At 41.6% G+C, this 17,810-nt stretch overlaps 1 pseudogene across 1 annotated transcript; it reads right to left on the bottom strand.

Moving 5' to 3' along the window:
- Positions 1 to 6,482: 6,482 nt before the first annotated feature.
- Positions 6,483 to 7,334, bottom strand: LOC308554469 (zinc finger protein 350-like; annotated as a pseudogene). Its single transcript has 2 exons — positions 7,190 to 7,334; positions 6,483 to 6,752 (listed from the first exon to the last, which is right to left on the bottom strand). The product of its transcript is annotated as a zinc finger protein 350-like (transcript).
- Between the last annotated feature and the right edge of the window lie 10,476 nt (positions 7,335 to 17,810).

The following is a 17,810-nucleotide window of genomic DNA, read 5'->3' as shown; positions in this document are numbered from 1 at the left end:
CTAAATCACTCATGCATGCAGACATCAACCAACCTTATGGATTGATATTTAGTATGTGCCAGGCATTCCCCTAGACAATGGGTATAGACACAGGCACAGAGGTGAACAAGACAGATGTGACCCCTCTCTTACATGAGCCTTCAGGAACTCCAATCGTTTATTCCTAGTGTTAAGTGCTGAGAGGCAAAAAAAAAAGCACAGAATGTAACAGGAGGTATAATATAGTCTGAGGGCCAGGGAAAGAGTCTCAAGGTAGTGATGTTACCCTGTGACTGGGTGGAAAGGAAAGAGACAACCATGGGTGAGAAAGCCCAGAGCAAATACAGCCTCTAAAGAGACGCCAGTGGAAAGACCAGTGTGTCTCCATGTAGAGCTGGGAGAGACGGGGCTGGAGAACTTGGCAGGACCCCACCAGGCAGGGAGCCATGAAAGGACCTGAAGAGTGACTCCGTCAGTCAGCTTTGCAATTAGAAAAGTTCTTCCTGGCTGCTGTGTGGAGAAGCCTTTTTAGGTCTCTGTTCAACTGCCATCTCATTGAAGACCACCCTGTCTAAAATGACATCTTCCCTGCCCCTCATCTCTGCCCTGCTCCACCTCTGATGAGAGGACGGGGCCCCCATCAGTGCCTGGCGTTACATTACACTTTCTCCCGCCTGTTCTCTGTTTACCCCATCGGAATGAAATTCCCACGGAGAGCCTGGCCACAGGGAGACCCATGCTGATGCAGATGGTCCAAGCTCTGGGCTTTTTACTTGCTAGGAAACGATCTGGCTAGTTGAGAGCAGGAGGCTGGAAGACTTGACTCAGCTTGAAGCTTCATTTGCATAGCACTTTACATAAGACTGAGAGAGAAAACAAAGTTTGTCCAAATCAAAGAATGAGGTACAGAGGCAGTTAGAGATAATGGTAGAGGGGAAGAGGGACTAAAGTCCTAGCAGTCCCAGCAACACAGTTCTTGGTATTGTCATTGATGGTAAGTCACCCAGGGCTTAAGGATCTGGTGCGGGACTGGAGAGAAATGGAAAAATAGTTAAGATTTAATGGACAAGACTTGGTGGCTGGATATAGGGCCTGAGGAAAAAGGAAGGTGATGCCTGTATTTCTAGTTTGAGCAACTGGGTGTATGGTGGTGCCGTTGCCTCAGAGCTGATTTTATGGTTCAGATCATGAGTTCAGTTTTGGATGTACAAGTCCAAGGTGCCTGGGATGCCTGCAGGAGGAATACAGGGTTTAGACAGACAGAAACACAAGTTCTCAGCTGGGGACAGTCCGTGGGAGTCCTTGGCTTAAGAGGTGGTATTTGAATTGTGGACCAAGAAAAAGGGGGTATGTACAAACAAGTTCAGTGACCCAAAGTAATCTTATAGGGTGATCTGATCATAAATTCCTGACCGGACAAATCATGATGGGTAGTCACACCCCAGGCCTATAACTTCTTCAGTAAAAGATTTTTTGTTTTTGTTTTAATCTTCACCCGAGGATATGTTTTTTGATTTTAGAGAGAGGAAAGGAGAGAGAAAGAGAAACATCAATGTGAGAGAGAAACTTCGATTCGTATGCGCCCCAACCAGGACCGAACCCAAAACCTAGGCATATGTGCTCCAACCGAGAATCAAACCTGTGACCTTTCAGTTTACAGGAAGATGCTGAGCCACACTGGCCAGGGCAGTAGAAGGTTTTTAAGCAAGCCCCGTCTGTTATTGTGCATCTGGGTCATTTTGAAATGCCAAAAGCAATCCTCTTTTCCAGACCCCTCAAAGCTATAACCCCCCTCAAGGGAGCACACAATTGTGTTAATGTCCTTACTTTCCCCCACTTCCATGTAATCTTCGTTACATTCCCTCTTAATTCCAAATGTATACAAGAAACTGCAAAAACGGTTATTCTTGGAAGCATTTGAGATCTTGCTTCCCAGCAATGCCGTCAGTTAGGCTCAAATAAACTCTTATAAAGATTCTCTACAGGTTTGGACATTTCTTGCGTCAACAGAATGAACAATGAAATCACAAATTATTGGGATTAATGCCTTTTCCTTCTGAGATCTCTTTAGGCAAATTACCAGAAATGCTTACATGCAAATGCTGTCTGGTTGCAACCTGGCTTCCCAGCCTGATCTAGACTGTTCCATAAGCCCAGATACTTCTAACAAGGAAGGATCTCTATAAGGGAGGGGTCCTGAAGCTTAAGCTTCATTAACGTCAGGGCATCTGCCTCTGCCCTTGACAATGTGTTGGATGAGAGAAGGCAATTCAGGCAAGAATCCTGAGGAACCCCTACAACTGATGGAGGGGCCCAGGGGAAGAGGCCAGTAAGGGAGGCTGAGAAGGAGTGGCCAGGAGGTAGGAGGAGACTGGGAAAGGCTCGCTTCATAGAAAGCAAGAAGTAGGCTGTTTAGAGGCTGCTTGTCACTAGCCATCAACTGTCTGCCAAGTTCTGCTAATCTTGCCTCTGCAGTCTCTCCCTCAATCTCCACTGCCACCTCCTGTCCTGTGGCCCCCATTACAACTGGGTAATTGCTCTGTCCTATCTTCTGCCTCACTGCTGTCCTTAGATCCTGTTAGATCATTCTTTGGAAAGTGAAGCCTGGACCATGCTAATCCTTCCTTAGGAACTTTCAGTAGCTCCGTGTCATCTCCAAACTAATGCTCCACTACCTAGCCTGGCATACTGAGCCTTTGGCCACTTGTCTCCAAGTAGCCTAACTATCTCAATCTGCTCCTTCATAAAAAAAGATAAGCTGACCTATTCACTGTCCTGCCACCCCTCAACTTTGTTGAGGCTGTGTCATCTTGCTGAAGTGTTTGCCCTCATGCCTAAATTTTTCAAGGCCAGGCTCAAATGACACCTACTCTAGACAGCCCTCCCTGATCTGACCTCACCCTTGACCACCTTCTCCCGTGATTTTTACCACGCTTACAGGTCATCCTCCAATGAGACTAAATTCTTGAGAGCAGGGACTATGTCATCTTCCCCCTTGTCTCTCCCACTTCACCCAGCACAGGGCCTGACACTCAGTGGGCAGACAAAATGCTGGTCAAGAGAGTGTACCCACTACCATTACCTGAAGCCACTGCAACCTTTCAGTTTACGGGAAGAAGCTCCAACCAACTGAGCCACACTGGCCTGGGCAGTAAAAGGTTTTTTATTTTATTTTATTTTTTTAAATATATCTTTATTGATTTCAGAGAGAGGAAAGGAGAGGGGGAGAGAGAGACAGAAACATCAATGATGAGAGAGTCATTGATCGAGCCCGAAACCCGGGCATGTGCCCTGACCGGAAATCGAACCCGGATCGCCTGGATCCTAGTCGACGCTCAACCGCTGAGCCACGCCCGGCCGGGCAGTAAAAGGTTTTTTAAAGCAAGCCCTGTCCATTGTTATTGTATATCTGAGTCATTTCAAAATGCCAAAAGCATTTCAACTGGCTTCAGGAGCCACACAGATATGACAGATGTGTGAAATTGCCAAGTGCAATACACCTTTGGATTTAGGTGGTTCCTTAGAGCTTTCAAAGCAATTTTATATCAGCAACTCTAGCCCCACTTTACAGATGAAGAAAATGATGCTCAGAAATGTGAAGTGAATTGCTAAAGGTCACATAGCAAAAAACTAGTATCACAAAGCTAGGTCCAACTCATTCAGACTCTGCCTGGCCTCCTGTCTTCTAAGGGTGATGGAAGGAAGGTCTAAAAGATGGGCATCATTCACTTTTATTTTTTTTAATCTGAGGAGTGAGGATATTTTTTCCATTGATTTTTAAAAAATATATATCTTTATTGATTTCAGAGAGAGGAAAGGAGAGGGAGAGAGAGAGAGAGAGAGAGAGAGAGAGAAGCATCAATGATGAGTCACCAATTGGCCACCTCCCGCACGCCCCCCGCTCCCACATCGAAACCCAGGCATGTGCCCCGACCGGGAATCGAACCCTGATCGCCTGGATCCTAGGTCGATGTTCAACCGCTGAGCCATGCCTGGCCAGGCTCCATTGATTTTTTTAAAGAGAGAGTGGAAGGGAGGGGGAAGGAGATAGAGATAGAGATAGAGATAGATAGAGGGAGAGAGAGAGAAACATTGATGTGACAGAGACACATGGATCAGTTGCCTCCCACCCACACTCCAACCAGGGCAAGGATCAGAGAGGCAACCTAGGTACATCTGGTGCGCAGGTCGACACTCTAACCACCACTGAACCATGCTGGCCAGGGCAGGCATCATTCACTTTTTTAAAAATTAAGACTTGCTCAGCCAGCGTGGCTCAGTGGTTGAGTGCAGGCCAACGAACCAGGAGGTCACGGTTCGATTCCCAGTCAGGGCACATGCCCGGTTTGCAGGCTCGATCTTATAGGGGGCCTGTAGGAGGCAGCCGATCAATAACTCTCTCTCATCATTGATGTTTCTCCCTCTCCCATACTCTCTCTGAAATAAATAAAAACATACTTTAAAAAAAAAATTAAGACTTGCCCTGGCTGGGCGGCTCAGTTGGTTCACGTATGGAGCATTGTTCTGTACACCAAAATGTCTGAGGCTGGATTCCCAATCAGGGCACATACCTAGGTTGGGGTGTGTATGAGAGGCAGCCAATCGATGTTTCTCTCTCACATCAATGTTCTTCTCTCTCTCTCTTTCTCTCCCTCCTTTCCTATCTCTAAAAAAATCAATAAATTAAAATTTAAATTTAAAAAATCAATAAAAACATATGCTCTGGGGAAGATTAAAATAAAGGTTTTTTTCTAAAATTAAGACTTTAATTTTTAGAGTGGTTTTAGGGTCACAGCATTGAGGGAAGGCACGTGCAGAGATTTCCTATATGCCCCCCACCTCCACACATTCAACAGCCTCCCCACCATCATCCCCAGGAGAGCAGTACATTTGTTACAACTGATGAACCACATGGACGGTAATCACCCCTAGCCCATAGTTTCCCTTAGAGTTCACCCTTGGTGGTGTACATGCTATGGGCTTGGACAAATGTATAATGACATACATTGTATCATACAGAGTATTTTCTGCCTTAAAAATCCCCTGTGCTCCACCTATTCATCCCTCCTCCCCCGCCTCCCTGGCAACCACCGATCTTTTTATTTTCTCCATACTTTTGCCTCTTTCAGAATGTCATATAGCTTGGAATTATACTTATGTAGCCTTTTCAGATTGGCTTCTTTCATTTAGTAATATGTATTTAAGGTTCCTCCATGTCTTTTTTTAAAATATATATATTGATTTCAGAGAGAAGAAGGGAGAGAGAAACATTAATGATGAGTCATTGATCCGCTGCCTCCTGCACACCCCCCGCTGGGGATCGAGCCTGCAATCCGAGCATGTGCCCTGATGGGAATCGCACCTCGATCTCCTGGATCCTAGGTCAATGCTCAACTGCTGAGCCACGTCGGCAGGGGCCCTCCATGTCTTTTAATGGCTTTACAGATCTTTTCTTTTCTCTTTTTTTCTTTTTTTCTTTTTTAGTGTTGAATAATATTCTGTTGTCTGGATGTACCTCAGCTTATTTTTTCCAGTTTTGTTGAGAAATAATTGACACACATCACTGTATAAGTTTAAGGTCAACAGCATGATGGCTTGACTTACATATATTGTGAATTGATTACCACAATAAGTTCAGCTAACATCCATCATTTCATATAGCTACAATAAAAAGAAAATATTTTTCTCCTTATGAAGAGAACTCATAGGATTTGCTCTCATAACAACTTTCTTATATACCATACAGTAGTGTTAAATATAGTTATTGTGTTGTACATAATATCCCTAGTACTTATTTATCTTATAACTGGGAGTTTGTGACCTTTGACCACCTTCCCCCAATTCCCCCTGCCCCACACTCTGCTCTGGTAACCATCAGTTCCTTCTATTTCTATGAGTTTATTTGTTTTCAGATTCCGCATACAAGTGAGATCATACAGTATTTGTCTTTCTCTGTCTGACTTACTTCATTTAGCATAACACTTTCAGGATCCATCCATGTTGTCACAAATGGTAGGATTTCCTTTTTGTTGTTAATCTGCACTTGAAGATATTTTTTCCATTGCTTTTCAGAGAGAGTGGAAGGGAAGGGGGGGGGGGAAGACAGGGAGAAAAACATCAATATGCAACCTAGATACCTGCCCTTGACCAAGAATCGAACCTGGGACCCTTTGGTGTGTGGGCCAGCTCTCTAACCACTGAGCAACAGCGGCCAGGGGCAGATTTCGTCTTTTATTATGGCTGGGTAGCATTCCATCGTTTGTTTGTTTTTCAGCTTTTCTCATTCCTTTAATTGACACAATAGAGCAATTAATGTATGTGTCTGGGCTGACATCAGATTATGCCTCTGTATCAATTCCTATATTTAATAGGATGAGAGTATCAGGACCTCCCAATTTCAGCATTAATACAATTTTTCTCAGAATACACTTATAAACCATAATCTGAGCTGGAATTTTTTTTTTCTTTCAAATTTTTGCACATAGAATGTCTCTAACCTTTCCCTATTGGTTTCCTGTGGCATAAAATAAGACATAATTGATCACTGAAGATGAGACCACACTCACTGCATTCACAGGTTTCTGTTCTGTGCAAATCATCCTGAGGGCACATATCTGACCACAGGCTGGTCCACTAAGACTATATTCCTGTTTGCCAGGAGCCCACTCATGTTTAATACTGTCCAAACGGCCACAGAAGGCACTTGCATAATCACCGTATTAACAAGGTTTTTCTCCTGCAGGACAGCACTGATTTGTGATAGCTGGGACTCTCTGTGATAGGATTTTCCACGTTGACAGAATCACCACATTTCACTCTTTTGTGTATTCTCTTATGTTTCACAAAGCAAAACATACAGGCAAAAGCTTTCCCACACTTATTGCAGGTAGAGGGTTTCTCCCCTGTGTGAGTTCTTTGATGGACAATGAAATTCTGCTTTGTGGTGTAGGCTTTTCCACAGTCACTGCATTCAAGGGTTTTTCTCTGGTGTGAATTTTTTTTTAATAAATATATCTTTATTGATTTCAGAGAGAGGAAGAGAGAGGGAGAGAGAGATAGAAGCATCAATGATGAGAGAGTCGTCATTGATCAGCTGCCCTCCTGCATGCCCACTACTGGGGATAGAGCCCACAACCTGGGCATGTGCCCTGACCAGGATGGAACCATGATCTCCTGGATCCTAGGTCAATGCTCAACGACTGAGCCACACCCAGCAGGGCACCTGTGTGAATTCTTTGATGTTTAATGAGACCTGATTTCTGGGAAAAGGATTTTCCACACTTACTGCACACAAAGGGTATTTTCCCTGTGTGAAATCTCTGATGTGCTGAGGCATTGTCTTCTGGACCAAGCATTTTCCATATTCATTGCATATATAAGATTTCTCGACTGTGTGATTTCGCCAGTGTACAATGAGATGGACCTTTTGGATGAAGCCTTTCCCACAGCCAATGCATATAAAGAGTTTCTCTCCTATATATGTTTTCTGATGCATATTGAGCCATGATTTCTTGAAAAAAGCTTTATCATATTCTGAGAATTCATGAGATTTCTCTCCTGTGTGGATTCTCTGATGTTCAGTGAGCATGAACTTTCTGGAGAAGGCTTTCCCACATTCATTGCACATATACAATTTCTCTAAGGTATGAGCTCGCTGATGTACAGTGAGATCACAGTTCATGGTGAAGCCTTTTCCACACTACAAATATACAGCTGCTCTCCTGTATGAGTTCACTGATATCTGATAAGGCAGTGCTTCATTGAGAAGCCTTTCCTATATTCACTGTATAAAAAAGGTTTCTCTCTTGTATGAGTATGATGATCTGCAACAAGATGCCTCTTCTTGGTGAAGCCTTTTCCACGGTCACTGCATATATAAGGCTTCTCTCCTGTATGAGTTTTCTGATGATTAGTAAGACTAAACTTTGTAGAAAAGGTCTTCCCACATAGACTGCATCCATGGGGTTTTTCTCCTGTATGAGTTCACTGATGATAAGTGAGGTGACACTTTTTCGTGAATACTTTCCTGCATTCACTACAAGTACAAGGCTTCACTCCCATGAGGGTTTATTGAACTGTGATTTGCTTTGTTTTGTTTTTAAATATATCTTTATTGATTTCAGAGAGAGGAATGAAGAGAGAGAGACAGACAGAAACATCAATGATGAGAGAATCATTGATTGTCTGCCTCCTGCACTCCCCCTGCTGGGGGTCAAGCCCACAACCCGGGCATGTGCCCTGACCGGAACCGAACCTTGATCTCCTGGATCATAGGTCAATGCTCAACCAATGAGCTACACCAGCTGGGCAAACTGTGATTTCTTGAGGAATGTTTTGTCATATTAAGTGCATTCTTATTGTATGAATTCTCTGATGTTCAGTGAGCCTGGATTTTCTGGAGAAGGCTTTCTCACACAGACCGCATTCATAAGGTTTCTCTCTCGTCTGAACTCTGTGATGATTAGTGAGCTGAGGCATCTTTTCTTTTTTTTTTTTAATATTTTTATTGATTTCAGAGAGAGGAAGGGAGAGGGAGAGAGAGAGATAGAAACATCAATGATCAGCTGCCTCCTGCACACCCCCTGCTGGGGATCAAGCCTGGGCATGTGCCCTGACCAGAAATCACACTTCGATCTCCTGGATCCTAGGTGGATGCTCAACTGCTGAGCCATACCCGCCAGGCAGCTGAGACATCTTGATGAAAGCTTTCCCACATGTAATGCATACATGGGCTTTCTCTATGTTTTGAGTTCTCTGTTGCTTAATGACCTGGGACTTATTATTGATTGGTTTGGTATTGACAGGCAATTTAATTTAAGTGTAAAATTGTTCATGGTTAGCATGCAGAATGGATATCCCATCTCCATTCAACTCAACAGAGTTCTTTAAGTTACAGTTTCTGTTTTGGTTTTCAAAACTTAAATTTTATTTTAAAGTTTTTTATGTATTTTTAACATATCATGATTTTGCTTTCATAGGAAATTACCTTCACTCTGATTAACAATATTTGCAAACATAATTTTCACAGCATCGGTCCACATGCTTTTAAATGCTTCAACTTTGGAAGAGATGCTGCAGAGGATCATCAACTTTCCTGAATTTTGTAGGCTGGATGGTGAATTTCATTCTGTATTGTCCACAGTTCTGCAGGCTTGATCCCCTACTGATAGCAGGTTGCTGTAGTTCTCCAACATCATGTCCCTACACAGGTTCTTCTGATTGGGTTCCAGAAGCTGCCATTTCTCTCAGGTAAACTTCACAGCTACATCATTCAAATGTAAGGGATTCCTGGGCCTGGATAATTTTCTTCTTATTTTGGAAAATGGCTGCTAATGGGATGCTCTGGCTTTACATTTACTGGATCAGCATGGCATTTCTGACTCTCTCCAGAAATCACCACAACCCACAGGCTGCTGAACTTAATTCGCTGAACTTTTTCTGCTTTCCTCCTCACCACCAAATGGTGGCCCACGAGGATCTCAGGTGTTTCTGGAGAGCCACTCCATTGAATTTTATACCATGACTTCTTTATCCATTTATCCATTAACACTTAGCCTGTTTCCATGCCTTGGCTATTGTAAACCATGCTGCAATGAACATGCAGGTGCAGATAACTTTTCAAGTTAATGTTTTCATTTCCTTTGGATCTATTTCCAAAAGTGGAGTTGCTGAATCATATTTGGTTCTATTTTTAAGTTTATGAAGATCTTCCATACTGTTTTCCATAGTGGCTGTTTCAATTTACAGTTCCACCAACAATGCATAGGGGTTCCCTTTTCTCTATATCCATGCCAGTATTTGTTATCTCTTGTCTTTTCTTCAAAATATATTTTTTAATTTTTCGATTGCAGTTGATATACAATATTATATGTTACATGTACAGCATAGTGATTAGACACTTACGTAACTTATGAAGTGATCACCCCAATAAATGTAGTACCCATCTGACACAGTTATTACAATACTATTAACTATATTCCCTGTGCTGTACCTTACATCCCCGTGACTATTTTTAGAACTGCTAATTTGTATTTCTTAATCCTTTTACCTTTTTCACCCATCCCCCCCAACCAACCTCCCATCTGGCAACCATCAACGTGTTCTCTGTATCTATGCATTTGTTTGTTTTGTTTGTTCATTTATTTTGTTTTTTAGATGCCACATATAAGTGAAATGCCACATATGGCATTTGTCTTTCTCTGTCTCACTTAATTCACTTAGCATAATACGCTTTAGGTCCATCCATGTTGTCACAAATGGCAAAATTTCATTCTTTTTTATGGCTGAACAATATTCCATTGTATATATGCACCACATCTCTTTATCCATTTGTCTATTAATGGACACTTAAGTTGCTTCATATCTTGGCTATTGTAAATAATGATGCAATGAACATAGGGATGCATATATATTTTTGAATTAGTGTTTTAGATTTCTTTGGATAAATACCCAGAAGTAGAATTGCTGGGTCATAAGGTAGTTCTGTTTTTTAATTTTTTGAGGAGTCTCCATACTGTTTTCCATAGTGGCTGCACCAATTTGCAATCCCACCAACAGTGCACAAAGGTGCCCTTTATTCTACATCCTTGACAACACTTGCTGTTTGTTGATTTATTGATGATATTCATTCTGACAGGTGTGTGGTGATATCACATTGTGGTTTGTTTTTCTTGTTTGTTTTGTTTTTTGGTTAATCCTCACCTGAAGATTTTTCCTCCCATTGATTTTTAGAGAGAGTGGAAGAAAGGGACGGAGGGGAAGAGAGTGAGAGAGAAACATCCATGTGAGAGAGACATATTGATTGGTTGCCTCCCACATGAGTCCTAACCAGGGTTGAACAGGCAACCCAGGTACGTGCCCTTGACCAGGAATCGAAACTGAGAACCTTCGGTGCACAGGCCGATGTTCTATCAACTGAGCCACACCAGCCAGGGCTCATTGTGATTTTAATTTGCATTTCTCTGATGATTAATGATGTTGAGCACCTTTTTATGTATCTGTTAGCCATCTGCATATTCTCTTTGGAGAAAGGTCTATCCAGGTCCTCTGCCCATTTTAAAATCAGACAGGGTTTTTATGATGTTGTATGAGTTTTTTATATATTTTAGATATTAACCCCTTACCCAATGTATCATTGACAAATATGTTCTCCCATTCAGTAGACTGTCTTTTCACTTTTTTGATGGTTTTCTTTACTGTGCAAAAAACTTTTAATGTAGTCCCATTTGTTTATTTGTTACCCTTGCCTGAGGAATAATATCCAAAAAAAATATTGCTAAGAGCAATGTCACAGAGTTTACAGCTTATATTTTCTTCTAGGAGTTTATAGTTTCAGGTCTTTTAGTCTTTTTTTTTTTTTTAATTTTTCTATAATCTTCTCCCAAGGATATGTTTTCATTGATTTTAGAGAGAGGTTGCCTTCCCTACGGGCCCTCCCCGGGGATTGAACCTATAACCTAGGTATGTGCTCTGACTGGGAATCAAACCCACAACCTTTTGGTGTATGGGACAATGCTCCAACCAACTGAGCCAGCCAGCTAGAGCTCAGGTCTTTAAGGCTTTGATTTAAATATTTAATCCATTTTGAGTTTATTCTCGTATATGGTGTAAGAAAGTGGTCTAGTTTCTTCTTCCTTTTTTTTTTTTTTTGCATGTATCTGTCCAGTTTTTCCCAGCATCATTTATTGAAGAGACTGTCTTTGCCCCATTGTATGTTCTTGCCTACTTTGTCAGAGATTAATTGATCATATAGGTGTGGGTTTATTTCTGGGCTATTTTGTTCCATTGATCTATGTATGTTTTTATGCCAGTACCATGCTGTTTTGATTACAATAGCCTTGTAATATAGTTAGACATCAGGTAATGTGGTACCTCCAACTTTGTTCTTTCTCAAGATTGCTGTCATTATTTGGGGTCTTTTGTGGTTCCATACACATTTTAGGGTTATTTGTTCTAGTTCTGTGAAATATGCCATTGGTATTTTGATAGGGATTACATTTAATCTGTAGATTGCTTTGGGTAATATGTACATTTTAACAATGTTAATTCTTCCTATCCATGAATGCAGTATAACTTTTCATTTATTGTACCTTCTTCAATTTTTTTTTCTTCAATGTCTTATAGTTTTCTTACCACAGGTCTTTACCTCCTTAGTTAAGTTTATTCCTAAGTATTTTATTCTTTTTCATGCAATTGTAAATGGGATTTTCTTAATTTCTCTTTCTGATAGTTCACTATTGGTGTATAAAAATGCAGCAGATTTCTGAATATTAATTTTGTATTCTGCTACTTTACTGAATTCAGTCTAAAAGTTTTTTGATGGAATTGTTAGGGTTCTCTCTATATAACATCTTTGTTTTTTTTTATAATGGCCATTTTAACAGGAATGAGGTAATATTTCATTCTGGTTTTAATTTGCATTTTCCTAATGACTAATGATGTTGAACATCTTTTCATTTTAACCTATCACCCCATATATCTCTCCTTTGAAAAAATGTCTATTCAGGTCCTTCGCTCATTTTTAAATTGGGTTGTATTTTTGCTCTTAAGTTGTGTGTGTTATTTATGTATTTTGAATATTAATCCCTTATCAGATATATGCCACAGCTTATTTATCTATTCATATACTGAAGGGCATCTTGGTTGCCTCCAGGTTTTGGCAATCACGAATAAAATTTCTATAAACACGTATGTTGTTTTTGAGTGGGCATGTTTTCAACTCTTTTGGGAGTGACAAGGAGTGTTACTGCTGCTTCCTATAGGAAGAGTATGTTTACTTATTTTTTTTGTCCTCACCCAAGAATATGTTTCCTGTTGCTTTTTCAGAGTGGAAGGGAGAGAGAGAGAGAGAAACATCACCGTGCAAGAGACACACTGGCCTCCTCCTGCATCTGCCCCGACTGGGGCTGGGGATCGAGCCGCCACCGAGGTTCGTTCCCTTGGCCGGGATCAAACCTGGGACCCTTCAGCCTGCAAGCCAGCGCTCTAACCACTGAGCCAAACCTGCTATGGCGAGTATGTTTACTTTTATAAGAAACAACCAAACTGTCTTCAAAGTGGCTGCACTACTTTGCATTCCCACCAGATATGAATGAGAGTTCTTACTGTTCCAAATCTTCGTTAGTGTTTGGTACTGTTAGTCTTCCGGATTTTGGCCATTCAAATTGGTATGTAGTGGTATCTCAATTGTTATTTTAACTTGCATTTGATAACATATGATGTGGAGCACCTTTTTATTTATTTTTGTCTTTTTTTTTTTTTTTTGGAGCATCTTTTATTTATTTATTTTTTTAATCCTCACCAGAGTATATTTTTTCCATTGGTTTTCAGAGAGAGAGGGAGAGAGAGAAATATCGATGTGAGAGAGACACACCAATTGGTTGTCTCCTGCATACACCCTGACTGGGGCCAGGGATCGTGCCTGCAACCGAGGTACATACCCTTGGCTGGAATTGAACCCAGGACCTTTCAGTCCTTGGGCTGACACTCTACTGAGCAAACCGGCTAGGGCTGGAACACCTTTTTGTATGCATATTTGCCATCTGTATGTCTGTTTGATGAACTGTCAGTTAAGGTTTGGCCCATTTTTAATCAGCTTTTTTGTTGTTGTTGTTGAGTTTTAAGAGTTCTTTCTATATTTTGGGTAAGTCCTTTACCAGATTGTGTTTTGCAAATATTTTCTCCTAGTCTATGGCTTGCCTTTTCATTTGTTTGACATTGTCTTTCACAGAGCAGAAGTTTTAAATTGTAATGAAGTCCAACTTGTCAAGTCTTTCTTTCATTGATCCTGCCTTTGGCGTTGTATCAAAAAGTCATTGTTGCCATATCCAAGGTCCTCTAGGTTTTTCTCCTACCTTCTATTTTCTTTTATGTTTATGGGAAGTTTTATCGCTTTGTGCTTCACATTTAGGTCTGTGTTCCATTTTGAGTTAATTTTTGTGAAGGGTGTAAAGCCTGTGCCAAGATCTTTTGTGTGGATGTCCAGTTGTTCCAGTATCATTCGTTATAAAGACTATCACTGATCCATTGTATTGCCTTTGTTCCTTTGTCAAAGAGCAGTTTATATTTATGTGGGTCTACTCGTGGGCTCTTTATTCTGTTCCACTGATCTATTTGTCTAGCCTCTCACCAATATCACAGTCTTGATTACTGCAGCTTTATAGTAAGTCTTGATGTCAGATTGTGTCAGTCTTTCAATTTTGCTTCCTTCAATAATGTGTTGGCTATTCTGGGTCCTTTGCCCCTCCATATAAACTTTAGAATCAGTCCATTGATATCCACAAAACAACTTGCTGAGATTTTTATTGGGATTGCATTAAATCTATCGATCAAGTTGGGAAGAAAAACTGACATCTTGATGATATTGAGTCATTTTTCATTCAACCAAAATTTCATTTGTAAAACTGAACCAACTATCTCTTCATGAGGTTGTTTGAAGTGTTTTCATTAATTCAGTAGTTATCTAGAGAGCACTGTGAACTCTGTGATAGTGTCTCTGCTCTCAGAGAGCTTATCTTATATTGGGGAAGGAGACAGACAATAAACAAGCATACAAAGAAACTAATAATTTCAGTTAGGTGAAGAAAGCATGTGATAAGTGACTGGCAGTGAAAAGGCTACTTAATGACAGGAAATTTCTCAGAGGAGGCAATGTTTGAACTATGATCTTCATGAAAAGGGAGAGCTAGCCATGAGAAAAAAGTTTAGACAACAAAGATGAGGGCTCTGAAAGCAGCAGAAATGAACTTGATGGTTTGGAGAAGGGCATGGTGGCTATGGTATAGTGAGCAAGGGGTAAACGAAGTTAAAAAAAAAAAAAAAGACAGGGGTCATAGCCTATAGTTATTATTTTTTAAAATATTTTTATTGATTTTTAGAGATAGAAACATCAATGTGAGAGAGAAACATCCATCAGCTGCTTCCTGCACGCTCCCTCCTGGGAATCGAGCCTACAACCTGGGCACGTGCCCTGATTGTGAATCAAACCAGCAACCTTTTGAGGCACAGGATGATACCCAACCAACTGAGCCACACTGGCCAGGGTCTATAGTTATATTTTTAAAATTTAAGTATAAAATACATGCTGCGAGGTACATAAACTATAAATTTTAAGTGCACAGCTTAGTGAATGTTTACATATGTACACACCCATGGATGTAACCTCATCCAGATCAAGACATAGAACAGAGGTCAGGGAACTTTTTTGGTAAAGTGTCAGATAGAAAATCGTTTAGACTTTGTGGGCCTATGGTTTCAGTTGCAACTACTCAGCTCTGCTGTTGCAGCAGGAAAGAAGCCATAGATGTTATGTAAGCAGATGCACACAGTTGGGTTTCAATAAACCTTTAATGAACAATGAAATTTGAATCACACAGAATTTCCATGTATCACAAAATATTAGTCTCATTTTGATTTTTCCTCAACCATTTGAAAATGTACAAAGCATTCTTAGCTTATGGGCTGTAGGAAAACAGGTGGCAGGCAGGATTTGCCCTTTGGACCATAGTTTACCAACTTCTGATATAATTCATTTTTAGTACCACCCTTGTACCTCTTCCCAGTCAAATCGCTCTCCCTCAAAGTTACTGCTATGATTTTATCACCATCAATTAATTTTGCCTTTTTAACTCTAAACAAATGGAATCATATGTATATACGCTTACATTTGGCTTCTTCAGCTCATCATGCCTGTCCTGTGATGATTTAAGTGGACTAAGATGTCACTTGGAGGTCTTAAGTTTGAGAGCAACATGATCGGATTTACATGAAAAGGGCTCTCTGGTTGCTGCATGAATAATGCAGTAAAGGAAAACAGGAGTGGAAGCGGGGAGCCCAGTTAGGAGTAATCCAAGCAAGAGGTGACTGGACCAGGGTGATAGTCATGGAAATACAAGATTTGGATTTGAGTTTGAGGTCATGTATCCAATACCAGTTATTTTTTTAAGTATTATAATGCAAATAGGTCACACTAATCACTTTCCTCTTTCTGAGAGTAGAACAGTGAATTTTCGTGTATAAACTATGTCCCTACACTCAAAGGGTTAATAATACCTTTGGAGTGGTGTGGACAGAACATGAATCCAGATACAATACAATCAGTGCTTTAAGAAGCGTAGGAAGCTATGGGAGCCAGAAAGGGTATTACATCACCTGGGGGGTGTGGCCCTTGAGCTAAATTTTAAGGAAAAATAGTTTAAAAGGGATGAAAGGTATACGGGAAGGCCAGACGATGTGAGATCTCTTGGAAGCTCAGTGTGTTTTCTATGATGGGATCTCAAAAATATATAAGCTGGCCTGGAAAGACTTTCAACTGGGTCTAAACAGATAGGCATTGTACCATTTAATTTTTTTTTAATCCTACCCTGAGGACATTTTTTCCACTGCTTTTCAGAGAGAGTGGAAGGGAGAGAGAGAGAGACAGAGAGGGAGGGGGGGAGAGAAACATCGATGTGAGAGAGACACATCTATTGGGTGCCTCCTGTAGTCGCCCCTGCAACCGAGGCATATGCCCTTGGCGGGAATTGAACCCCGGGCCCTTCAGTCCACCTGCGGACACCCCAACCACTGAGCCAAACAGGCCAGAGCTGGGCATTCAACCATTTATTCAATCATACAACCACTCCTGGGTGCTTCTATGTGCCTTGAGGCTCCAGCAGAGGCCAGAGGTAGCAAACTGGTAGCCTATGGGCTGAATCTGACCCTTACATGTATTTTGCCCCACACTGCTAGAGGATCACTGGAATAGTGGTTTCAACAGTGGCTGTTCCTTCAGGACAGAGCATATGGTCTCCTGTTTTTCACATTCCTCACTTGCTTCTCTTCACTTCATTTACATTACTTCCTGGCCCTTTTAGGTTTTTGAGTTTTCAACCCCTGGTTTTTGTTTTAAGAACAGGGACTTCAAGCCAATGACACACAGAGAGAACGATCAACATTCTGAGTAGAACAGGGCTAGCCAGCCTGAGTGCAGGAGGAGATGAGAGCTCTAACATGGCTTCCTAACCTGGTGCCTAGGGTGGGCTTCAGGAGGTGCAATTGTTAGAGCGTGAGCGTCCCTGTGATTCAGGCTGCTTGGCTATGAATCTTGGTTTTGGGCTCTGTCACTGGCTAATCTACCAGCCTCAATTCATTTGTAAAACGGAGTATTGTTGAGGTTAAGTGAGATAATCAGTGCACAAAGTGGCCTTAGTAGAAATTAACTGTTATTATTATTAAAGTGGTTCTTGTTTGTTTAATCCTCACCTGAGGCTATCTTTTCCTACTGCTTTTCAGGGAGCGTGGAATGGGGGGGAGAAAGAGGGAGAGAGAAACACATGGATTGGTCGCCTCCCCCATATCCCCCCGACTGGGGTTGAAGTCTGCAACCCAGGTAGGTACTCTTGGCTGGAATCGAACCTCGGACTCGCAGACACTCTAACCACTGGGCCAAACCGACTACGGCTGGAAAGTAGTTCTTAACCTAGAAGTTGGCACAGGTGTCTGGGAGCTATCTGGAATACCACCCTTCTGTAAAACGGAACAGCTTTATGTTAAGTGAGAATCCAGAGGCCCAGGTTCCACTGCTAACTTGTTGAAAGTACCTGACAAATTGCTTCAGCTTTCTAGGTAATCTATTAAAAAGGGTAAATTGGTCCGACTTGGCAGCCTCTAAGCAGCCCCAGGGCAGCTTCAGTGGTGGAGGGTAAAGACTTTCTGCAGCGGGGAAAGCGCAGAGCCTTCCGGCAGACTACACCTCCCAGCCTGCCTTGCGCTTTGGACAGCGCCCTACGCTAGCACGCGGGGCTCTCCACATTCCCAGCCTCCAGATACCGTCTCTCGCGAGAGGACGGGCC

Source organism: Miniopterus schreibersii (genome assembly GCF_964146895.1).
Source record: "Miniopterus schreibersii genome assembly, chromosome: 3".
Taxonomy (NCBI): Eukaryota; Metazoa; Chordata; class Mammalia; order Chiroptera; family Miniopteridae; genus Miniopterus; species Miniopterus schreibersii.
Note: the sequence above shows the minus strand (reverse complement) of the source record. Positions and strands in the feature narration are given on the sequence as shown.